This window comes from Crotalus tigris, unplaced genomic scaffold (genome assembly GCF_016545835.1).
Source record: "Crotalus tigris isolate CLP2741 ecotype Arizona unplaced genomic scaffold, ASM1654583v1 scf7180000017536.10889498, whole genome shotgun sequence".
Classification (NCBI taxonomy): Eukaryota; Metazoa; Chordata; class Lepidosauria; order Squamata; family Viperidae; genus Crotalus; species Crotalus tigris.
In genome coordinates this window covers 817,760-839,790 of record NW_024096460.1, presented here as the reverse complement: position 1 = coordinate 839,790, position 22,031 = coordinate 817,760, and the positions used below count along the sequence as shown (strand labels likewise).

At 41.3% G+C, this 22,031-nt stretch overlaps 1 long non-coding RNA gene across 4 annotated transcripts in view; it reads left to right on the top strand.

Moving 5' to 3' along the window:
* LOC120308159 overlaps positions 1 to 21,771 on the top strand; it is a 96,768-nt gene extending 74,997 nt beyond the window's left edge. Inside the window, exon 4 of one of the 4 annotated variants that reach the window (XR_005556949.1) lies at positions 21,345 to 21,771. This is a non-coding gene — a long non-coding RNA (uncharacterized LOC120308159). Of the gene's footprint in view, positions 1 to 7,654; positions 9,194 to 10,004; positions 10,743 to 13,086; positions 13,148 to 21,344 lie in introns of those variants that run through there. The other 3 variants (XR_005556859.1, XR_005556996.1, XR_005556902.1) reach the window with 3 other exon arrangements.
* Positions 21,772 to 22,031: the final 260 nt, after the last annotated feature.

The window sequence follows — 22,031 nt, the reverse complement described above, 5'->3', positions numbered from 1 at the left end:
CTCACAAAAACCACACAGGATGTCACCACCACACATCCACGCAAAAAGCAAACCCAAAACCCACACCAATGATGAGGCATGACCACAAACCAGAAGCCAGACCACAGCTGCATCATTAGCCACTTTAAACCCCTCCAATCCATACATGAAGCAAACTGACACCCACCATGAAGATGAGGCACGACCATGAACGCGAAGCCAAAAAATAGCAAGGCAGCCCATCATCTTAAACGCCCCTGCAACTCAGACTAACCTGAGCACAACAAAGCCCCCACCCACACAGAACACTCCCCCAGCCAATCAGAGCACAGTCAACCATCCCAGCCAATCAGAGCACAGCCAACACCCCAGCCAATCAGAGCACAGCCAAGCCCCTAACCAATCAGAACACACCTCCACCCAATCAGAACACAGCCAAGCTCCCACCCAATCAGTGCATACCCCCACTGGCAGTTAAAAGGAAGAAACAGCTAAGACCACACATTGCTGCTCGAAGCACGAAGCTGAAAACACCAGCCTGAAGATGACAAATGGGACTTCGTCGAAACGTCGCCAAGACACTTCCAATTTACGCGGGAGAAAACCCGAACAACCAAAGACCTATATACATACACACACACACATCACACACACAACACACACACCCACACACACACACACCTATATATATATATATAATCAATTACCAATAAAGCGTGAACACCAGGAATATAATAAACTATAAAAGTTTAATACCATCACCGATCACCAAGCTTTCGTCAGATACTTCTGACATCGTCAGGGTTAATGCTGGTCTGTGGGAGAGTGCCTTTATAGGTGAGCCGTCATTTGCACACGGCTCCTAGATCTTGTCGTAGGTCCTAATTGATTTAACTGCTTTTTAATTACGGCTTCCATACTGATGACTCCTCTTTTCTTGCTTTTACTGCTTGTGGGTGTGTCATTATTCCCCTCTACCTCCCACTGCCTTGAATTAGGGAGGTTCTTTCCTCCCCTTTTTTGGTCATTCATATCTCTAAGTTGTTCCCTCTTCACACCTCCATGTCTCCTACCTTCCTCCTTCTTCTGATCTTTACTTGCTCCCCAATTGTCATCCCTCATTCTATGGGGGAGCACTCTCAGCCTTTCTCCCCATCCCTTGCTTTCCATTTCCCTCTCTTTGGCTGCATAAACTCCGTTTCTGTCATTGCCATTCCGTCTGACATCTACTTGCTCTTTCACCCCATTGTCAATGTTCTCGGACTCCATGTCAGACTGAATCCCTTGAATATCTCCTTCCTCCTCACACAAGCCCTCGTGTGCCCTCCTTTTTTGAGTATGTATGCCTGGTTCCTTTATATCCCTCCCTCCATCAACACAGTGATCTTTTTTACAGTTTCTATCACATTCTACCCTTATTTGCATTTCCCCCCCATTCACACTGCTCTCAATCTCTATATCCTCTCGGGCATTCCGATTGGCGCTCTGTTGTTTCCGTTGATGGACTGTCATCACAGGGCAAGCCGGTCCCATCCTCCTTCTTTCCTGATGCTGCTGGATCATCGCTGTTTTTGGGTTTTGGGGGGTCGGGAATGATTGTTTGTTGGCTAATTGACTCTTTCTCATTATGCAACCGTTCTCTCACTGTCCGGGAGCGTGTGCATGGTCCTGGAGCAGGGGGGGAGGAGTCCCTCAATCGTTGATTACTCTCCTGAATGTCCATGGGCCGTTGCTGTTGTTGTGGGGGGTGAAAATTCATCCCCTCCATAACTTCTTCCCTAGGGTTACGTGATACTGTCGCAGGGTATCTCCTTAAGGGTGGGTGGTCTCGCCTGCTCCATGCTCTTAAAGTTAGATGTGCCGGGCACAAATCGATGTGCCGGTTGACAGAGTCCCCGTCAGAGAGCCATGCCTCTTTTAGTAACCGGCCCTCTTTCGTGTTGTCACCGGACAGGATGCATACATTATCAAAGTCAAAGCAATGTCCAGAATCCGCCATGTGCGCCCATACTTGGGAGTGCTGTTCCCCCCTTTTCACCACTAATTTATGCTCATGGACCCTAGTCTTCATTCTTTTTGAAGTCTCTCCAACATAATTAACGGGGCAATCTTTGCAGTTGATTTTATATATGATTGCCGATTTTTCAGTGTTGGGGAGCGGGTCTTTTGGGCGCATCACTTTGGATCTTAAAGTTTGAACAGGTCTGTGAGCCACCCTCACTTTATGGGGGGCTAACTACCTGGCTGTTGCTTCTGAAACATTGCTGATGTACGGAAGGGTGACACGGGTTATCTGTGACGGGAGTTCCTTCATATCCGAGCTCATCCGGGGTTTGGGTGGTATACTACAGCGTCTGATGAACCTGGTAGGGTAACCATTGCGTCTGCATATTTGGAAGAGATGGTTTCTTTCTTCCCTTTTAGCTTTGGCTGTGCTGCAATGGGAGTCTATTGTCTAAATAGCGTTCTTATGCAGCTAACTTTGTGGGTCATAGGATGGTTACTAGCATAATGCAGAATTCTGTCTGTATGCGTAGGTTTTCGGTATACCCTCGTGCTCAGGGTCCCATCCGGCTGGCGGTGGACCATTACGTCCAAGAACGCCAGTCTCCCCTGGCTCTCCTCCTCCTCCGTGAACTGAATGTCAGGGTATACCGAGTTGAGTATGCCCACAAAGTTAGCTTTATGCTCCCTTTTGATGACCACGAATGTGTCGTCAACGTAGCGGGCCTAGAATTTAGGTTGGTATTGGGCCATCGCTACGTGCTCTAGTTGTTGCAGCACAGCCTCTGCTATGACGCTAGAGATTGGGGACCCCATGGGTGTTCCTTTGACCTGTTCATACCCGCTCCCCAACACTGAAAAATCGGCAATCATATATAAAATCAACTGCAAAGATTGCCCCGTTAATTATGTTGGAGAGACTTCAAAAAGAATGAAGACTAGGGTCCATGAGCATAAATTAGTGGTGAAAAGGGGGGAACAGCACTCCCAAGTATGGGCGCACATGGCGGATTCTGGACATTGCTTTGACTTTGATAATGTATGCATCCTGTCCGGTGACAACACGAAAGAGGGCCGGTTACTAAAAGAGGCATGGCTCTCTGACGGGGACTCTGTCAACCGGCACATCGATTTGTGCCCGGCACATCTAACTTTAAGAGCATGGAGCAGGCGAGACCACCCACCCTTAAGGAGATACCCTGCGACAGTATCACGTAACCCTAGGGAAGAAGTTATGGAGGGGATGAATTTTCACCCCCCACAACAACAGCAACGGCCCATGGACATTCAGGAGAGTAATCAACGATTGAGGGACTCCTCCCCCCCTGCTCCAGGACCATGCACACGCTCCCGGACAGTGAGAGAACGGTTGCATGATGAGAAAGAGTCAATTAGCCAACAAACAATCATTCCCCACCCTCCAAAACCCAAAACAGCGATGATCCAGCAGCATCAGGAAAGAAGGAGGATGGGACCGGCTTGCCCTGTGATGACAGTCCATCAACGGAAACAACAGAGCGCCAATCGGAATGCCCGAAAGGATATAGAGATCGAGAGCAGTGTGAATGGGGGGGAAATGCAAATAAGGGTAGAATGTGATAGAAACTGTAAAAAAGATCACTGTGTTGATGGAGGGAGGGATATAAAGGAACCAGGCATACATACTCAAAAAAGGAGGGCACACGAGGGCTTGTGTGAGGAGGAAGGAGATATTCAAGGGATTCAGTCTGACATGGAGTCTGAGAACATTGACAATGGGGTGAAAGAGCAAGTAGATGTCAGACGGAATGGCAATGACAGAAACGGAGTTTATGCAGCCAAAGAGAGGGAAATGGAAAGCAAGGGATGGGGAGAAAGGCTGAGAGTGCTCCCCCATAGAATGAGGGATGACAATTGGGGAGCAAGTAAAGATCAGAAGAAGGAGGAAGGTAGGAGACATGGAGGTGTGAAGAGGGAACAACTTAGAGATATGAATGACCAAAAAAGGGGAGGAAAGAACCTCCCTAATTCAAGGCAGTGGGAGGTAGAGGGGAATAATGACACACCCACAAGCAGTAAAAGCAAGAAAAGAGGAGTCATCAGTATGGAAGCTGTAATTAAAAAGCAGTTAAATCAATTAGGACCTACGACAAGATCTAGGAGCCGTGTGCAAATGACGGCTCACCTATAAAGGCACTCTCCCACAGACCAGCATTAACCCTGACGATGTCAGAAGTATCTGACGAAAGCTTGGTGATCGGTGATGGTATTAAACTTTTATAGTTTATTATATTCCTGGTGTTCACACTTTATTGGTAATTGATTATGGATTCACCCAGGAATCATATTTTTATTTTCACTATTCTTATTAATATATATATATATATATGCACCAAAAGACACATTAGGGCTTATTTTCAAGGAAATACGGTATCAGGGTGATCAGCCCGGCCGGGCGCCCCACCCCCTGGCATGCACACAAAAAGCAGTGAGTGTGCAGGGGCTGACGGTGTCCAACAGCAGCTGCAGCCGGCCAGCTCCTTGGTGCAGTGCAGGTAAATCTGAGCATGGAGGCAGAGGCACGGGGGGGAGGCAGGTGATCCCTATGTGCCACAAGGCTGCCTGCCTTAGCATGGCCACGGGCAAGCCGAAAGACGGTGGGATGGAATGGGCAGTTTATCGGGATCACCTGCCTCCCCCCGTGCCTCTGCATTTGCCTACTGCCGGTGCTGCCATGTGAGCCTCCCGCAAGTCTCCTGCGAGCCAGGCAGCTGCACAGCATGTCCGGATCACCTGCTTCCCCCCCCCCGCCTCTGCTTGCTGCCGGTGCCACCGCGCAAGCCTCCCGCAAGCCAGGCAGCCACACAGCATGTCAGGATCATCTGCGCCCCCCCCACCTCTGCCTCCACACTCGCACTTACCTGTGCTGCATGGGCTGCTGCTGCTGCTAGATACTGTTGGCTCCCCCGCGCTTGCCGCTTCCTGTGCTGGCCACATCCACCCTCCAGGCTTATTTTTGGGATAGGGCTTATATTAGGCACATCCTAAAAAAGTCAGGCTAGAGCTTATTTTCTGGGTGGGTGTTATTTTCAGGGAAACATGGTAGTTGCCTTTTGAAAAGCACCTTTGGGACAACCATGACCTGGATGATTGAGAATCTTCAGAGACATCATTTGTTATCTAATAGGAGCTAAGCTGGAACTGTGATTTCATTCTGAACCTTTGGTTCTTTCTCTAAAACTTTCTGCACAGTCATTATGAGTAATGCACAAAGGTGGCTATTAATCATGGAATTATAGAATGTGGAGGCTATTGAATAGGAAGGCCTTGCTCAGGGCAAGGATCCAATTTAAATGAACATGTAACCTCCTCTTAAGTATATCCAGCCTAGATAAATTTACCACTACTTTCTTTGGAGATAGGAAGGGAGAGATGAACTAGCACTTCCTGTTATGTTGTTTGTGGGTAGTGGTGCATTTTGCTAATAGTAGACAAATTCTGTGATGAAAAGAGTACAAAAAGCAAATCTACTATATCTATGCCTACAATTAAAAAAAAACAATATTCCTAGAAGATACTGCTGTATAGAGGATGATTACACAGGAGTCAAAATCTATTGATTTAAAAATTCTTCCACTTATTTCAAATGGGAGAAAGCCATGTTCTGAAGATTCTTCCCAACAGTGGGATAACCTAAATAGGAGCTCATACACTGAAAAATTCCTAGGGCCCAATTTCTGTGAGATTCCAATATATCTGCATTAGTGAGCACACATGATGGTAATTACTGACTCTGACACTTTTGAAGTCAGCTGCTGCTTATTGATCTATATCTATAGTAGAGATCTAGATAGAAGCTGAGATTTTTGGTTCAAGTTGAGAAGGAACATCTTGAAAGTGTTCTGGGCATATGAAAAATTAATTGAATCTCTCTGGCCTGAAGCCTTCCCAAATGTTAAACTATCAAAGTTGTTTGTGATATCCTGGATGAAAAGGGATAACCTGCTCAGCCTTTATAGTCTGCAGATATGTAATGAAAAGCTGCCATAATCATGGAGCTTTGACCTTGAAGGAGGTTGATTTAGAGATGATGTCCTAAATCTCCATAGACATTTACTTCTGGCTTTCTTTCATCTGCTGAAGGCTGAAATGAAAAGTTATATTACATTACATAGATTACTAATGGTGGATGAATGGCTAATCTAAACCCTTTTCTTGCTAATGTTTTTGCTAATGTTTCCAAATCCCAGACTTTGGGCTCCATCAATGAGTTTTGGACAATACTAGCAACTGAATCTCAAACATATCCTTTGACTTCAAGGTCAGGAAATTATGTTGGAAAGATCAGCAAGAAAAAGGAACTGATTCTTGAGACCCAGTGTTGATATCTACCTTTGGTTCCATCATGATTTAGTATAGGTTAGGGTCTTCCTCTAACTGTTGTTCTAACCCTCCTTTTCTGACAGCACAGTCAAATGATTTGCTAGCTTAATGTGATGGATAGCATAGCTGGAAGATGCTGGAGGGGGAAGACTTATCTAAAACCTGCATTTGGGTTAATTTACTATATAATATCAACAAACATTTTCCTACTTAGAAAAAAAACTGTTAAATGGCAGAGACTTCAACTTCTTGACCTTACTGTGAGAACTTCTAAGAAATTTGCATAGATCTGCATAAAGCATAAATAGCATGTCCTTGAGTGATCATTTCTCCAGTGGTCTGCACCCCCCCTTAGTTTCCATTTCCATTAAATCCTAAGGGGGATAACATGATGGGGAAGTGTGAGCAGCTCGGACTTCAAAGTGATCGAAAGATACATATTGTTAAATATTCTAGGATTTCCTTTGGAATGGACTTGACAAGATTACTTCAAACAAGCTGAAATATGTACATTTTGGAAGATAAAAAAGGAATGTCTTTAAATAAAATTCCAGGCGCTTAATATTTTTGTTAGTTCATTTGATCATAGTTCTATTCTGCTAATTCTGGCACAGCAGGGAAACTAGAAATAATAAAAACAAGGGGCCATCAAATCTGGGAAGACAGCTGATGGCTTGCATGAGTTCCAGATGTACCAGGAGGGCGAATAATAGAGAGAAATAATGGCAGAAGAAGACAATGTTAGAGAAAGAGGCTGATGCACAGAGTAGGAAGACTAGGAAAATTCAAAAGTTTTCTTCCCCTGTGAAATATACTTCTGCCTTTTTCTACTTTAGACTAAATGTTTGAGATTTTTCTCCTCAAGGAAGTTGGAACTTACTTTTTTGGAGGTTGCAAAATATTCTGCAGATAGACCTTGAATTACAACCAGTGGTGGGATTTAGCCAGTTTGCACCAGTTCGGCAGAACCAGTAGCTAATATTTTGTTGCCCAGGCCCAGAATGGACTTCCGGAAGCGGCATCCACACAGAGAACTGGTTGTTCACATATTTGAATCCCACCACTGTTTACAGCTATTTGTTTAATGAACATTCATAGTTACAATAGTGCCAAAAAATAACTTGCAAAACCATCAAAGCATTCCCATGGTTACATGATCAAAATCTGAGCACTTGATAATCTGCAGGTATTCATTAGTTCATCCACATGTCTTCGTTAGTTCATTCCAAAAGGTATAATCCTATGCATTTGTATTCATAAATCCAACTGAATTCAGTGGGATTTAATTTCTTGCTTCTTTCACTTGCAGGAATTAAACCCTGGATTTGAAATTAGGTTCCTCCAAAGATTTTGGGGAGTCGTTATTCAGCATCATGCATTGAAGTGACTGCTGGCATATCAAAATAAAAAAGAGACAAAGAAAAAATAGCTCTCCTTGTTGCGTTAATGCTACTAAATGCCTCCAGAGATGATTCCTTTGTTTATTTTCTTGGCTGTTCAAGATATTCTCAGGCATCTTCTTCAACAACAGCTACACTGTAAGCTTACTATACACACATGCACTACAAGAAATAATCATAATCAGTCTATATCAGTGAAACCAGCAGGCTTTGCTTTTCAGTAGACCTTTCCAGGCTGTTTGAAGTATTAGTGGCAGATTTTTGGATGTTCATCAAATAAATTGTTCCAGACAGGACAACAGTGCGCTATGCAAGCCAAGTTTCTTTGCTCTTGGCCAAATGTTGACAGTTTATCTAGTTCAAATTACAGTCTCATTGTTCTGTCCTTGTGCTTGTTGCCTTTCTTAAAATAATATTCCTGATTTTATGAATAATGAATCACATTACATTCATTATTTTATCAAAGGCAAGGATTCATTCATTCATTCAATTTATTCGACTGCCCAGCAGAAATTCACAACTAGCAAACAATAATCGAAAACAGCATAAAAAACATGAAACAATACAGAAAAAACAGTGTACACAAATTAGGTGCTCCTGTCAGATTGGAGCTAGGTAGATTCTGGAAAGAAAAGAGACAAAGTGTGCCCTGGTTATGATACTGTGTATAGGAAGAGAACCTGGAGCCCCAGCCTCAGGTTCATGCTTTGCCATTTGCCTCTTTGGCAACTTCAAGCTAGTCACATTCTCTTGCAGCCTTGAGTTCTCGTGGGGTCATTATTTGGGGCATACCATGTTTCCCCAAAAGTAAGGCCTACCCCGAAAATAAGCCCTAGCTTGATTTTGGGTGGTGAGCCTAATATAAGCCCTAGCCCAAAAGTAGCCCTAGTTTTGGGGCGAGGCAACACACCTAAAAATCAAGCTAGGGCGGGAGTAGGGATGTGAATCTGCCCCACGGGCCCCGCACCCACTTACCTTGTAGCCAGGTCTCTCCTTGCCGGCCCACTTCTTCTGTGGCATTTTCTGCAGCCAGGCCTGCATTTCTCAGTCACAGGCCTTTCCAGAAGGCCTCTTCAGCCGAGAACCAAGCTCAGTACTTAGCTTCATAGGCCTTCTGGAAAGGCCTGACTGCAAAAGGCAGGCCGGAATGCAGCTGCAGAATGAAGCTGCTCCTTTGGCCCCAGAAGAAGTGGGCCGGCTGGGCGAGGCTGTCAGTGCCTGAGGTGAGTATAAGAGTCATCCCCCCAAAATAAGATATGGTGCCTCTTTTGGAGGCAAAAAAAAAAAAGACCTGGTCTTACTTTCGAGGAAACACTGGTAGAATGAATGGGAGAACCTCATATAAGCCTGTCTAGAGTTCCTCAAGGAAAGACAAGATATAAAACTAACAGACTTGGCATGAGATTAAATGCTTTCATGGGAGTACTGCTCAAATACAGGTAGTCCTGGACTTACAACCATTTGTTTAGTGACCGTTCAAAGTTTCGATGACACTGAAAAAAGTGACATGACCGTTTTTCACACTTACAAATGTTGCAGTATCCCCATGGTCACGTGATTAAAATTTGGATGCTTGGCAACTGGTATGTATTTATGATGCTTGAAGTGTCCCAGCGGTCATGTGATCCCCTTTTGCAATCTTCTGACAAGCAAAGTCAATGGGGAAGCCAGATTCACTTAATAACCATGTTACTAACTGAACAACTGCAGTGATTGACTTAATCGCTGTGGCAAGAAAGGTCATAAAATGGAGCAAGATTCATTTAACCACTGAGTTGCTTAGCAACAGAACTGTTGGGCTCAGTTGTAGTCTTAACTTGAGGACTGTCAGTATGGGTGTTAAATATTTCTCAATCTGCAGCAAATGAAAGGGTTTGGAACAAAATTAGGATCTGGGGGAATTTAATATTCAATAAAGAAGCCATGCAAGTTTCATTTGTATTTTAATTCCTTTTCTAGCTTGGTTGCAAAATTGGCAGACAAATGGATCTGTACTGCCTCCTTGTGGCAGAAAATGGAAAGTGACTACTATACTTTTACAAAGAACAATTATAGCAAGATTTTGTCCCGCAATAATAATCGCCCTTTTTAAAAAGGCCCTGAGCTTATGCAGGGTGTCTTCCAATGTAAAGTATTTAAATGAAAATTAGAATTCATCTGTCATTACAATAATAACAAATTGGAAATGTAATCATCTATTGCTTCAAGAAAAGGATATGTTATTTAACTCCAGTGGAAAAATATGAACTTTTTAAACAGGAAGAAAAGAGGAATTAAGAGGAAAGGACAGAAGAAGGGATGGAAGCACGTGAACAAAGAGCTAGAAAAGGTATTAGATGTAAAGAAGGAAGTATGTTGTAGTCTTATCTTATGGGGTGTTGGGGGGAGGAAGGGAGAGATACACATAAGTAGTCGTCTAGTTATGACTGTTTGTTTAGCAACCATTCAAAGTCATGACAGTACTGAATGAGGGGACTTATAATGAGGGGTACTTGGACATGGGATCATGATCTTCTGGCCTGAGATTATGACATCACAGGGAGGCCTGGTCACCTAGTCACAATTTCTGATCTCCCCTACCAACTTCCCACAAGCAAAGCCAATGGGAAACTCAGTAGGAAGTCAGAAGCTGCAATCACACGAGGTCCTCACTTAACGACCCACATTGTCCACGTTTACAATGGCAACCAGGACTGTTGGAATTGCCATCACTAAACAATGTGGTTACCTGATATTGCACTTTATGACTGTCACTTAGCAACTGAGTTTCCTGTCCCAATTGTGGTCATAATTTGAGGGCTACCTGTAACAACACCAAAAGGCTATTATATTTTGTAATTAATAATAAACTAGAACATGAGCAATATGTGACAAGGCTTCCTTATAAACATTGTTTCCTGATAAAGAATGGAGGAAGTATTATTTAGAAAATATAAAGTATTTGACCTCAAATGCCTAGTTTCTGGTGTAATTATTTGGGTCAGTGGGCTGCAACATTTCTTTTAAAGGACAGAGCAATATGAAACAAAAAAATGTTATGCATCAGCATCCATCATTAAACTAAATCAGCAAACCATCTTAGAGGAAATGGAGTAGACCAGAGGCAAGCAGTTAATTTAATTTTAACTGACTCACAGGGATAATATCTTAATCCTGATTTTCTTAAATCTTGTGGGTTTTTTTTTAAATATCCAGACACATTTAATACATGTGTTCATTTAACAACATGTTTTAATTGGTCCTTATTCAAACAAGAATAGAATAGAATAGAATAGAATAGAATAGAATAGAATAGAATAGAATAGAATTTTTTTATTTGACATTATTATTATTATTATTATTAATAATAATAATAATAATAATAATATAATAATAATAATAATAATAATAATAATAATAATAATAATAATAATAATAATAATAGATTAAATCTTCAGTTCGATTCACAGTCTGGGAATAGTAAAAGCTTAATAGTTCAAGTCCTAACCAAGGACCTAAGAACTATTGTTAACGTCTTATAGGCAGTTCTGAGTAGGGTGGTTTTTTTGCAAACTCAGGATATTATTATTATTATGATGATTATTATTATTATTAACATTTCATCTATGACTACTCCTCTTGGCAGGAAACACTTGTTTTAACAGAATTACAAGACTTACATATTATGAATAGAAAGCATAACACAGTATTTATTATCCTATGCATTCTTGCTTCTTTTCAGTTAAATGTATGAACTAAGTACATTTATCCTAGCAAACCAGGTATATTTAACTTAACAAACTAGGTAGGTCTAGTTTAACAAAGAGAAGAGTGGTGGGGAGACATAATAGCCATCTTCCTGCTATACCTGGAGAGCTGCCACAGGAAAGAGGGCCTTGAGTTATTCTGCTTAGCACCTGAAGGAAGGACAAGAACCAATGTGTGGAAGGTCATCAGAAGAAGAGGCAACCTGAAATGAAAAATTTTCTGACAGTGAAAACTATTAAGCAGCAGAACAGGTTTTGCCTTCCAAAGTTGTGGGTGCCCCATCACTGGAGGTTTTCAAGAAAGTGCTGGACAAACATTTGTCCAATATGATATTAGGGCTCCTGCTTTGGGCAGGGGATCGGACAAGAAGACCTCTGAGCCTCTTCCAAGCCCATGAGTCTATGTTTCTACATCACCAAGCTCAATGCATGGTTAACAACACTTAAACCCCAGCATGGGTAGAGTCCCATTATTCTTTAGTAAGTATTCCTTACTAAATTCTAAATACAACAAAGAAAAAATTGACCAACACACCTTACTTTTAAAGAAGGAGCAGGACAATCCAAATAAACTCCCCTGTCAAACTGATATCCCTCCCCCCCTGATGTGTTTAGATTGTATTTCCCATCATCCTAGACCAACTATGCTATGATGGTGAATTTTCCTTAATTCAGCAGATTAAAAAGTACCATTTTTTCATGTGCTAATTAGTAAGTGTTGCAGCTCCTTTTTGCAGATAACAGAGGAGCCCATTCTCCCCCTCCGTGCCCCCCTTTTATTTTCACAAAATCTAAATGAGAGAACGAGAGAGAGCCAATTTGGTGTAACACTTAAGGTACCAGGCTGGAACTGGGAGACTGTGAATTCTAGTTCTGCCTTAGTCTGAGAGACCTTGGGCTAGACATTTTGTCTCAGCCCTAGGAAGGAAGAAATGGCAAACCACTTCTGAAATCTTGGCAAAAAAAAAAACCTGAAGGCAGTTGCCAGGAATCAAAAACACACAAAAAAGTCAACACTAGATGGCAGCAAACAGATACAGAAAACTAACTCAGGAGCTAACAGAACTTTTATCAGGGACACTTGGAAGCCCTGATCAATACTGTAGGTAGCTTTATGAGACATGGCTATTCCTGTCCACCTTTTTGGGCCCCTCCTGTGTCACGTAACAGATAATAGATAAATTGTTCATATGACCAAATAAATATCTCACAAATAGGATCCCATCACCCCACTTCTTTGTCTCTCCTTTCTTTTTTGCTTTTTCATTTATCAGCTTGAGATAGCGACTGTCTTGCTTTTACAGGTAGTTCTTGACTTATAAATGGTCACTTAGAGATCCTTAAAGTTATGACAGATCCCACCCTCCCCAAAGCTTCTTATGATCTGGTTTCAAAGTTCCAATATCGCTCTCTGCCTGGGATGTGTGAGCAGTTTACAAAGCTTCACGGCTATTTGCAGCATCCTGTGGTCGTGTGACTGCAATTTACAGTGGTTTTGCCAGAAACCTGCATCTACTTTCAGTTTCCAACAAAAACTGCCCCATAGTGAACAATGGATTTGCTTAATGATTACATGGTTCATTTAATGTTTACAGGCGGCTGTTACGTATAAGCTGGGTTGACAAGATCAGAAATGAGGAGGTGATAAGCCGCCTGGGAAAGCCAAGGTAAATCATCAAAACAATTAAAAAATGAAAATTAGAATATTTCAGACATGTGATGCGACACCCAAAAAATACGGCATACTCCATTTAATCTTCCAGGGAAAGATTGAAGGCAAACAAGATCCAGGCAGAAGAAGAACATCGTGGCTTCAAAATCTAAGGGATTGGTTTGGACAAAACTCAGCAGCACTTTTTCGTGCAGCTGCTGATAAAAACAGGATCGCCAACATGATTGCCAATGTCCGATAACCGATATGGCACAAGAAGAAGAAGAATCCGCTTTATGACCATTGCATTCACTTAACAACCACATCAAAAAAGTTATAAAATCAGGTCACACGGTGATTCACTTTATGACTATCATGACATATGACCCTTAATTGCAGGGCTCAACTGCAGTCGTAACTCAGGGACTACCTATATTAATTGTATACTGTATATTTCCACAAAATCTAAATGAGAGAATGAGAGAGCCAGTTTGGTCTAGTGCAAGGGTAGGCAACCTCAGCTCTTTTATGACTCGTGGACTTCAGCTCCCAGAATTCCTGAGTCAGCTATGCTATGCTGGGAGTTAAAGTCCACAAGTCATAAAAGAGCCAAGGTTGCCTAACCCTGGTCTAGTGTTAAGATCCCAGGCTTGAAAGCAGGATACTGTGAGTTCGTCCTGTCTTAACCATGAAAACTAGTTAGTGACTTCGGACTAGTCACTCTATCTCAGCCCAACCCACCTCACAGGGTCATTGTTGTGGGGAAAATAGGAGGAAGACGTTGGCTATGTTCACTGCCTTGAGTTATTTGTAAAAATAATAAAGGCAGGATACAAACAAGCGAACAAATAAATAAAAGCTACATTGGGAGCCTTGCTTAATGAAGAAGCAAATAACCAAACCAGTAATGGCAACACTTGGATTTTAATAGTGTTTGCAAGATAAGATGTATGCAGAATTCTGTGCATACCAAAATTGCACGCTTTTTTAAAAATAATGGTATGTTGCTAACATACATCGCTTTAAATTAAAATTCTACTATACTTTCATTTTAAATACACGGGTGTTGCTTTTTTTATCATTTAAGATGGCACATTTTTGCTGTTTTTATTTTATAACCCTATGATTATATGCATTGGTAATTACTATAATAAAGTTTTGGTGCAAGTTTTCTTGAGAGCTTTGTGAGCCATTTAGACGGCATAGGAATGAATAAACATTTTTCGCCAATGTGATTTTTACAGGAGGAGCCCAGTGTTTTTGGTCTGTTTCCTCAAATTCCTCAAGAGCTATGACCTTTTCTGGATTGATTCATATAAATGAATGTACTCACTGTAGTCTTCTGGCAAAGTTTATCGAGTCAGACCATTTGCCTGGTCCATGTGATCAAATTAACAAAAGGTTGCCTTTTCCATATGCTCCTATCTTATGTTCATCTCTGACATTTTAGACTAGGCTAGAGTTCATTTGCATTTGTAAAGCGAAGGATTCACAGTCTGAAACTATTAACCTAATTTTCAGGTCCTTTGATAAATATTTGCCGAGTTTTATGATTCTCATAATAAAACTGCTCACCTCTAGATTGCCTTTTTCCCATGGGTTGAGATAAAAGGATAAAAATGCTTGGAAGGAATTAAACGATGAATGGTTAGGCAGAAAACATGTTTTTAACCAGTGTTTCTCAACCTCAGCAACTTTAAGATGGGTAAAGTTCAACTCTCAGAATTCCCTGATTGGCTGGGCAATTCTACCATAGGAGTTGAAGTCCATACATCTTAAAATTACTGAGGTTGAAAAACACTGGTTTAAACTCTCTCAATGCTATTTTATTTATTTAAAATATGTCTATGGCTGCCCATCGTAAGCAACTCAGTGTGGCTCACAACCATAAATCTATGCAGGGCTTTTTTTCGTCATAGAACACCCAGAATGGAGTTCTGGCACCTTTTTTGGATGGAACCTTGTAGGATAGGCAAGGCAGGTTGTATGATGTGTGTGAGTTCCGGCATCATTTTTTCTTAAAAAAAAAAGCACTGAATCTATGTAATATAAATCTTTAAAACAAATATTTTTTTCTAATCTGGGATTTTGCCATCAATACACAGTGTTTGCATAGGATGCTAACTATGATTGTGACCTAATCTAATTTCCTGGGTTTACACATCACATAAACTAACTAACTTTATCTTAACTCCACCAGTGATGATTTATTCTGACTTGCCTACTTCACACAAATTATAACCAGACTAATTTGGGTTTCTTAATAAACTCCCCAGATCATCCTTACATTGTGATTTAGAAACTATTTTTGGCTTAGCACATCATACAAACCCAGCCTCTTGTAACTGATTTGGTAAACTAAGGTTAAGGAAATCATAGAGGAGTGTGTGAATCTAGTTATTTTATCCTAGGAACAACTGTCAAATGTTTAAAACAATAAAAAAAGAACAACTGGTGGAGTCTTTATCCATAGCTAGACTTATGGAAAGACATCAAAGAGAAGACTGGGTGGAAGAAAAACAAAAGGCTGCTGAAAACTGAATACATCTGCGAAGTATAGTGGGTTTCAGCACCATGTTAATTAATGGTGTCTAGCTCAGATGTCACTTAGTGGTAGCCTATAGGCAAATGTGGGACATGATTAACAGTGCAGACACCTAAGTGATCTAATCAGCAAGTCTTTACTTAGCCAAAAGCTTTAACTAGGATACTAAGGGGTATCCAAATGTTTCTGATTTCTAAAAAAAAGAAGAAGTGTGAATTAGCTCAAGGGCCCACATGCCCTGCTTCAGCTCTTCAACAGATTTTTGGAAATGAATTTCAGCCACAGGAGGCTGCTAATGTGAAAGAAGGGATGATAATTGAGAAGGAGGGCTGTTTCCGTCTCCTTCCCTTTTTTTAACCAAAAAAAAAAAATCCTTTCTCTTATTGCCCTCCCCCCATACACACATCTTGGACAAAGAAAGAAATATTTAATTAAGACAAGCAGGTCTTGCGGCAAAATAAACTTAGTTATTTTTAACATATGCTGCCCAGTTCCAATTTGCTCTACTCAGCTTACAGAAATATAATTTCATGCAGTAAGAGCGTTCATCCAATTAAAACCACAAGATATGCAGTAGAAACAACATAAAAGACCTAAGTAAAAAAAAAAAAAAAAAGATGTTTTGAGAAGCACCAGAGCCGAGAAGCACCAGGGCTCTGAAAGGCCATTGGCAAGCAATTGCACTTTGCTACACTTCTTTGCTGCTCTCTAGTGGACCTCTTGAGTTTTGCAGCCCAAATACGGGTTTTTACATTTTCAGCCCCTGTAATAAGGAGGGGACTGCCTGATCTCTAAAGGCAAGTTAATCCTGCAATGGGAAAAAAATAGAATGACAGTTTGATGTTGAAGATGTGCAAATATTGCACTGTACTTTCCCTTCCCCTACTGCAGGTAATCCTCAACGCGGAACCAGTAGCTGAGCAACCATTTGAAAACAGGTCTCCCCCCCCCCCAAAAAAGCTGCTTATGATCCAGTTTCGGAGTTCTAAAGGCTGCACACATCCTTGTGGTCACATGACATTTCAGATGACTCTAAAATCAGCTCACCTTTATAGCTTGTTGAAGCATTGTGTAGTCACGTGGCTGTGATTTATAAGGATTGGGGGGGGGGTTTGCCACTTTCCAGGCCATTTGGCTAGCTTTTAGTCTCTACGGCCGGTTTGTGGAAAAATCTCCCATAGGAATACATTGATTCTCTTAATGTGTCCTCTTCACAATTGCGGTGTTTGCTTAATGATTGTGGTGTTGATTTAATGCCCACCTCAAAAAAAGTTGTAAAATCAGGCTTGGTCACATGGGTGCCTCGACTTACAACTTGTCATGATTTACAATGGAAATTCTAGACTCCATTACGGTCGTGAGTTGAGGAATACTACTTGTGAGTATTCCCCTGGAGATTAGAAGAATATATAAAATTAATATATCCCTGTTTAGGATTCTGGCTATTTTCTTCAGGCAGGATATTTGACCTTTTCCTTCTCCGACTCCCATTTTCCTCCTCATAGCTATGAACAGTAAATGTTGATATTATGGAGCTTTTGGGACTGTTTTTCAAGGCAGGGTTGTTCTGTTTCCAGATCCTGCTAAGGAGGTTGATAATTGAATCTTGCTTCTTGGTGACCTCTCCTTCTTTTAGTAACTTAGTCCTGTCCATAGTCACTACAGATAATCCTCGAGTTACAACAATTCACTAATGACCATTCGAAGTTACGTGATAACCCCCTCCAAGTATTTACAACACAGTCCTGAAATTACGAATGATGCAGCACCACAGCAGTTGTTCACCCTTACGAAAAACCGCAGAGACATTGCAACATTCATCCTATTCCTCCTCCCTCCCCCCCAGCTCAGGGAGCAGACAAGGAAACTGCGGCAGAGGGGTGACAGACAAGGTGAGTCCAGCGCAGCAGGATGGGAGGGGGGAAGCTGTTGTGAGGAACATGAGGTAACTCAGTGGGTCGGGGAGGCCTTGGGTGGCCATTCCATCACTACCCCCCCCCCGCCTTCCTCACCCTGAGATACCTCGTGCATTTAACAACACGTGCATTCAATTACTGAATGTGTGGGTGAAAGCAGAGTTTTCACATTGGTGTTATGTGATTCACTCCCACGAATCCTCAGGTTATGAATGTAAGTAGCAGGCTCCATTATATTTGTAACTCAAGGATTACCTGTACTTTGTTTTGCCATGGATAATTGCTCCATTATTTGGCACAGGGACTTATTGTCTTAGCTTTCATTAGTTACAGTGTAGGTAGGTGGAATACTCTTTTCTTGAATTTGGTAGTTCTTGGGGCATTCACAAATACAGTTACCAATATCAGTTGAAAGGGCTTACTGGCCTTTAATTGCTGTCAACCATGATAGTTAATGAACACCAGTTAGAAAAGTCTGTAACTCTTGGCAGGTCATGCTAATCATTACCAAATGCTTGTTAACTTTCAGACAGAGAGAGGTTATAATATGCTTTTATTTATTTTATGTGACTTTTATGTGTACCCCAAAACTGGCACTGGAATTAAAATAAAACATTTAAGTAAACATCCATTTAAAAATAACTACATATTCAAAAAGAAAAGAAAAGAAAAATATTTCCATAGTATAATCAGTTGTTACAATCTGACTATAAAAGGCCTAGTATGAGTGACTTTGCTCTTTTGTTACAGTTCTGGGGGTATAAAACCCATAATCTTGAGTAGTTCAAGATTCTTTTGTTATTCCTCTGGCACGGAACTCAGTGACCTCTGTAATTGTGCATGCCAATAAAAAAATAGTTTGGTGCATCTATTTCCAATCATTCTGATTCCTTTTTTAAAGTGGCATTTTCCCCACAACTGTCTGATATAGTTGGCAAGAGCACAGATCAAAAGCCAGGCAATCTGCCACTTTGGAGCCCCCAGTTGGTGGTTTCTGCCCATGCCTTTCTTCTTCCCTGATCCAGAACTCATTTGGAGATACCAGATTGGGGTGAGATTGTAGGGAAATGTTGGGGGGGGGGAGAGTCTGCAAGAACAAGACCAGGTGAGTTGTGACTGAAAGGTGAGTTTCCAGTTCTTGCCACCTGATTCTGCAGGAGTAACAGGCACTGGAATATTTGGATGCCAGCTTGCACAGTTGTGCAGTTAATGTACAGAGGAACGGGGGACATCAAAAAGTTGTTGCCTACTGTCTGTGATCTGTCCAACCTAACTGAATGTGGTGTGGTGTGTCCCTGAATATATTCCCACATCAGGACTGGATGACACTGCCATGATCTCCCCACCATGAAAAACAAGGGGGGAGAGTAAGATGATTCCTGTGTCCCCACAGGGCAATGAGCAGCTGTGCTAATGTTTGTAAGTGAAGGGGCACTTTTGTTTTTTGACATGCATATTTGTGCCTGAATAAACCTCTGGCTGCTGACCAGAGCTTCCCAGAAAATTTTCCAGCTGCATCGGGGAGGGGGGGGGGCTTCAGGGACAATAGCTTGTTTCTTACCAACTTCTGTGTTTTGAAAGCAAGGGGAATTGACGGCCTTGCATGCCCCAGTGTTGTTCATGCATATGTAGTGTGATGTGTGGCAGATAATAATGCCTAGCGTGGACACTTTAGTTTTGAAAGATAAATAAGAGAACGGACAGGAAAGTCCTCATTGTTGCTGCAGTTTCTTGGCCCTTTTTCTCACCACCAAAGCATTTTCAGTCTTTTCTTCTCCCAGCACCGAAGCTGCTCTATCCAACTGATCTACCAGGAAATGGGGGAGATTCTAAGCTCCCTCAGAACAAGCACCTCATAAGTAAGTAGCAGGCTGCCAACTCTTCAAGCAAGCCAAGTACCTTTTTATTAACAACCACAGGGTGAGGGAAGCTTCAGCTGTTTATGTTGCACAAAGAAAGGATGCACATCTCACAGGGACTGTCTTCTGTAGCTAGAAGCAGATTTAGCATTTGGCTTGATGTTTATTTGCTCCTGACTCCTGCTATATTTTCAACCTTGTCGTGTTTCTGACCAAGTCTCTGGTTCTTCCTTTGGCACTGCAGTGCCATGACTGGTGACATTTTCCCTACACTTTGAAGGCAGAGAGCAGCAAAACCAAAAGGTTTGCCATATATAGGTTGCAAAATTCTTAATGTCCTCTAGATGGCAGCAAATCATCCAATTTTTCTATATCACTCTGCTGTATCTAGTTCTCATCTGGATTGTTATATTCCAGTTAGGTACTGGATAGTAGCACTATCGGAGGACCCAGCCAAATTGCTCTGCCTATCCATGCTGAACTTTCATTTCCAGAACAGCATCATCTTGTAGTGATTTGGAACAGATGTAATGGAGGCAGAGTAGCAACTGACAATGGAAGCAGCAAATTTCATGCCGGGATAGTTTTCTGCCAACTTAAGAATGGGTAGATAGCACTTTAACCCAGCAGTGGGAAAAAGTCCAGATACATTCTGTAGGAGAAATGATATGGCTGTAAGAGGCTGTTCAGGGAGTCAGAAAGAAGTGGGTGATCATTCAAATCAAAAAGAAAAAAAAAAGTCAGGCTAAGTGAGAGGAATCTGCTTCTTTCTAGTTGCTAGAGTTCTCGAAGCTAATATTCTAGCAACTCTCTTTTTACTACGAGAAGTTCTTGAAAATTGTGAACTAGTTCTCTAAATCTTAAAAGCAGAGTCTCCTTTCAGCGAACAAGGAATGGCTGTTATGATCCATTATTGCTATCTGAGCAAAGAAGAGAAGAGCAATTGGCAATTTACATTGCCAACTTCAAGGTCTATTCACAAATGGCAAAACAAAAGGTGTGGGTGGATGTGCACATCTGAAAAGGATAGATCTTTGTCCAGTCTGAGGATAAAGATTTCAGCTGAACATGAATATTAGCATAAAATAGTCAATAATTAAATAAACTTAAATATTTCCCTTGGTAAAAGAAAGTGAATGTGAATGGATGGATGGATGGGTAGACAGGTGGATAGGATAGATGGCTTCCTCCCTATCAGAAAAATATTAGGTCTTCTATACAGTAGAAACTGTAGATGCTGTCATCTAATAGATATTTGGATTTTTACAGCCCAGAGTGGGTAGCCTTAGTCTTACATACTCATAGCAAAATTAGCATGTTGCTTCTTGTATCTATTAGCCTTGATCCTTCTATCAATACATAATGCATAATGAAGTTAATAAGATTTATATATGAAAAAACATACATAAGATTAAACATATATAACTATCCAAAATGGCACCATCCATATGTAAGAAGGAGAGTCACTTAGGTGAGTTGGGCAGTATAGAAATGTGATGACTATATAAAATAAATCAATAGAATGTGAAGCTAAAAATATAACTCAAGTTCCAGAGATAAAAGAAGCCCAAGGTAGTGGCAGCAGATCATTACAAAATAATTAGATGTGGAATGAACATGCTAAGCAGGCGTGGAATGTTGACTCTGAAAGAAAAATATATTGAATGAAATGGAATATTCTGCAAAAGAGCACATCTGGCTTGCTGGCAGGAATGGTGAACGTGAACACTTGTTTATACTTTGAGCTAAGCTAAGCTACTGTGCTAACTCCCTGATTCTGTTGATACCAAAACCAAACAAAAGCTTAAATCTTGACTTGATTCAAGGATTGAGCATTGTTGAGAGGAATCATGTGCTTCTCCTCATTTTCTCCACTTTGCAGTGCAAAGAAAATGGATCGCCCACAGGATACTTCGCTGAGACATTGTTTACTCTAGAAGAGAATTCTTTCAGCTCTTACCTTTTCAGAATTCCAAGAATGCAGGAGGAATTGCAGAGGTGAACATTCTGACCTTTTGTTGCTTAAATCTTTGGCAGCAGCAAATAAAAAGGCTGCTCAGCTTCTTTTGAATATTTTTCCCTACCAGAATATAATATCTGTACAGAACAAATATCAAACTTTATATATCATTTTGTGGGGGGAAAGGTTTCAGTATTTATTTTATTGTCAGTTTGTGTGTTAGGCCCACTGCATACTCTACAGACCCAAAATAATGCAAATGCAAATAAATAAATAAATAAATAAATAAAATAAGCATGTATACATCCTATTTTTTGATGGTATGAAAGGGGGTGATTGACTTGGCTCTGATATGGGCTCTTCCTACTTTTTTATGAGATGTGATTTTATGCATTCATACAGAATTCAAACAGAGTTGGAAGGGACCTTGTAGGTCACCTATTCCAACTGCCTGCTCAAAGAGGAGACCCTCTACCATTTCTGACAAGTAGCTGTCCAGTCCCTTCTTGAAGGCCTCCATGATGAGGCACCCACAACTTCTGGAGACAAGCTGTTCCATTAGTTGAACGTTCTCTTTGTCAGAAAATTTCTTCTTATTTCTAGCTTGAA